This window comes from Lissotriton vulgaris, unplaced genomic scaffold (genome assembly GCF_964263255.1).
Source record: "Lissotriton vulgaris unplaced genomic scaffold, aLisVul1.2 SCAFFOLD_3894, whole genome shotgun sequence".
Lineage (NCBI taxonomy): Eukaryota > Metazoa > Chordata > Amphibia > Caudata > Salamandridae > Lissotriton > Lissotriton vulgaris.
The window spans coordinates 161,792-166,201 of NW_028243747.1; positions in this window are offsets into that span (position 1 = coordinate 161,792).

Sequence of the window (4,410 nt, forward strand, 5' to 3'; positions counted from 1 at the left end):
TCTTAAAAAGTTGTTTTCAAGAATTTGTAATGGCAAAGTATCCGTCTGGCCCCATAGTGCTCCCCCGTAACAACTCCCGGTGATGCACTTTGCTCCGTATAGCTTGAGAATCTCCCGTACGGATTTTTTACCAATTGTTTGGGAGAATCTAAAAATAGCCTCCACCAATTTCACAAATTTCAACTTGCATAGAGTTATATGTGTATTCCAAGTACCTTTACTGTTAAAAAGAATCCCTAAGTAAGAAAATGTAAACATTCTCTCTATTAATGTCTCGTTAATATAATGTGATTTTGTTTTAATATTCTTTTTACCTTAGGACATAACCAAAGTCTTACTCAGGTTACTTTTTAAATGTTTTCCGTCATAAAACTAGTAAAATTGTCCATCAGGGTCTGTAATCCGTTCGCTGTCCTTGAAATTAGGACAGCATCATCGACGTACAATAATAGGGGTGTTGCCCGCTTACCGATCATTGGAACATCTACCCCCAAATTCTGTTGTAAAATATCAATGCCATTTATATGAAGTGAAAACAGAAGAGGTGCAAGTGTGCAGCCTTGTCTTATTCCATGTGTAATATTAAAGTGCTTTGTGCATTCCCCATGTATTCCATAACGTATATTTGCGGACAGACGAGCATAGATTTGAGATAAGAAACTAATAATATCCTCCGGGGCTCCCATCCCTCCCAACGTCTCCCATAAAATGCACTTGACAAATCTACAAAGCAAAGGTGCAAGGATCCTTCCCTAGCGAAGGTGTATTTTCCTATTATTGTTGTTGTAATACTTTATTCGATATAATCATATCATAAAAGTACAAACATTCAAGTTAATAAAAAATGGCATATATGATAAAAATGTACAATTCATAAGATAAAAAACAATAAAAATACTATTTACACTTTAAAAACAACTCTGATAGTGGTACTAAAGTGCAACAACGGTAATATACATGTGGGCTTTCTGTACATGCAGGATCTATACTTTATTAGTATTTAGCAATCTGGTGCGAGTAAGCCAGGCACTTGATAGGTACTTTGCAACTCCGCATACAACAAATAAAGATGTTGTATCGGTTAAGAGAATGCGGAGGGCGACCCTAAAATCTCTAACACCCAACTCCCTGCATACTGGCTTCAACCATCTCGATCTCGCCCTCTTGTATGTTTTGCAACCAAACAGAAAGTGTGGTAGGGATTCGGTCTCACATGGACAGCTTGGGCAGGTGCCATTTGAGACCCGCGTTCCTTTCCATCCCCTAATAAATTTGTTAAGGGGTAGTGTCCCATACCTCATTTAAAAAAGAACTGATCTGTCTTTTAGTATTTGGATGAAATCTAATAATGGTTCAAACCTCCTAGTGGGCTTATGCTCCAAAAATTGTGTGGTTAGAGCTCCCCATTTTGTACTCTTCTGTTCCTCAGTGTGTACCCACTCCCAGTGCATTTTCTTAACAACTTGCTTTGGAGGAGGGGACTGTGAGGTCCAGGATTCAGCCAATCCCAGCTTCATGACCATTTGCCTCAATTTGTTTAGCCACTGGATCTTATTCACACTATTCAAGGATAGCAGTTCGTCCATCACCAGGGCGTAATTTGCTAGTTCTGAGGTCCTTCTCAGGCGCACCCAGAACAGCACAGGGCGAAGGCGTACTATGTCTAAAATCGAGCGTTTGCCCATATCATGAAAAAGGGGCTTCAATGGGGTGGAGATAGGAACGGCAACTAAGTCCCTTATAAACGTATTCTCGGCTCTAACCAGATCAGTGACATTTTCGCAGCCCCACCGTTCCGACCCATAGACTGCGGAGGACAGCACCTTCCCTTCATATACAGCTAGAGCCGGGGCTATAGGCTTGCTGACTGACATACGCTGACTCCTCAGAATGGCTCCCGAGACTCTCTTGAGGTTTAGCAGCATCTTGCCAACATGGGAGTCCCATTTTATTCTATTGTTAATCCTGATTCCCAGGTAGTCAAAATCCTCCTCCACCTCAAGAGGCGACCCATTAAGGGTGAAATTATTTTTTTGTTGCTTTTTTTGAAGGGGCAGCACCATTAACTTGGTTTTGGATGTATTAATGGTCAGCCCGCGTTCATCGCAAAATAGACTGAATCTGTCCAGTAGTTTCTCCAGCCCTGAGGGGGTTTTGGACAACAGGAGGGTGTCATCTGCAAAGAGGAGGGTTGGTGTTTTCTCCCCCGCCAGGATCGGAGCATCGGCATTGTCCTCCCTCAAATGGTCTACCACCCCATTGATAAAGAGGGAGAACAATGTCGGGCCATCACACAGCCCTGACGTACCCCCCTATTCACCTGTTAGCTGTCCCTCATTCCCCATCTAATTCTAGCATAATTATCTTCGTGAAGTTTAACTATAAACTCCAGGAGGTAACGCGGGAACCCCATTTCCAGCAGCACCCTCCAGAGTTTATCACGAGGCACCAAATCAAAGGCGCTTTTGAGGTCTATGAAGGTCAGATATAAATTCCCCTTCATAATGGTTACTGATTTCCAGTATATTGCCCAAAACCTGAAAACATGGTCCATAGTACCCACATTCTGGCGGAAACCCGCCTGGAAGTGGGACAGTATATTCCCCTCCTCTAGCCACATACCTACTCTATTTATAATGACCCTGCCAACTATTTTCTGAGCAGCGTCGATTAAACTAATCGACCTGTAGTTGGCAGGGTCCTCCCTATCGCCTTTCTTATGGATAGTAACAACTTCAGCACCCCTCCACGAGTCAGGGACAGGGTATCCATGAAGGATTCTATTCATTAGAGGAGCAATAAAATCAGATCACAGCTTAGGGTCATGTATGTATAGATCGCCCGGTAACCCATCCGGGCCTGCCGCTTTAGAGGGTGTTATGCTCCTGATAGCATCAGAAACTTCTCGGGCTACAAAGGGTTCTACAGGTGTAAGTTCCTCATTAATAAAGTTATTTTGTACCCTCCATGATTGAACTAAATCATCTTCACCACAATACAGATTTGAAAAATGGGAATGCCATGGTTGCTCAGTTATATGGTTAGGGAGGGGCTCTACTTCTCTCCTGTCAAGTTTGTTTATCAAGTTCCAAAACAGGGTAGAGTTCTTGAAACTGGCAGCGATCTTAAGTTGTTGCCAATATTCTTCCTCCCAGTCCTTCTTTGCACTTTTGATGCAATCGCTATATTCCCTTCTAGCCGTCCTAACTGCTATAGCGTCCTTTCTCCTAATGGCGTTTGCTATAGCCCTTCTCTTTTCCCTACAACCTGTTGTATACCATAGGGTGCCACTTTTTGGTGGATTCTTCTTCCTTGGTCCACTAGTATCTCTTATAGTGAAGAATGAACCAATTTTCTCTATTAGACTCTTGTAGGAGTCTATAAAATTCAGACTTTGTTTGGTTGACTGGGCGGAGGTATGGGATAGGAGTTCCCTAGTTTCTGCCTCTACTAGTTCTTTAATACATATCAAACTATCTTCTTGGCACATCACCCTGTTCCACTTTAATCTGTGTTTGCAATTAGATGGAACTACTTCTTTTGTGATCATAAGTGGGGCATTTAATGCTTCCCTCTCATTACCCCATCTTATTTCCATGCAAAGTGGATTATGATCGCTATCCTGTGACTGTCTGACTTCCATGTCAACTAGTCTGTTCCAGGAACCGGTATCGAGCAGAATGTAATCAATACGGGATGGACAACGAAATCTGTTATAGGTCATCATACCATTTGGGTCTGAGGTTGTCCTACCATTCAGGGCACGTAGGTTATATTCTAGTGTTAGGACATTTATTTGGATCGCTCTTGGCGTCCATTTTCTGATTGGCGCTATGGTTAGAGGCGGGATGGACTGTCTAGAATCCTCTTCATTAAGTCCCAGGAGATCTTCTTTGCTTAGGGGTTCATATGTACAGTTAAAATCTCCCCCTACAATAATGCTAGACAATGGGGGGATACCTGCTAGCACCACCTCGAGTAAGGCTATAGTGGGTGAAGTTTGACCTCCTGGGCAACCTCTAGCATAAATATTAAACAGCTCCATCGAGCTTCCAATATGGGAGCCCTTAGTGGAGATTTGTAGTATGTCCTGCGATGGTAAAGTATGCGCAGTAAGTGCCCAATTCAAAGCCACACTAAACCATACGTGCAGTCCTCCCGATGGGCGACCTCTCCCTGAACTAATTGCCGGAATAAAGTGGGTGGAATATCCGCATTTATATAGGGGAGACATGCTCCATGTTTCCTTGAACATACAGATGTCGAACGTATCTATGAATTGGTTCCATTCTGGATTTGCCATATTTTTTTGAAGCCCCGCTATGTTCCAGGAAAACAATTTAATCATGTTTGTGTTTGTAACCCTCTCTGTGTGAACTACTTCTGAAGCTAGTCTTACAACTGCTGTTA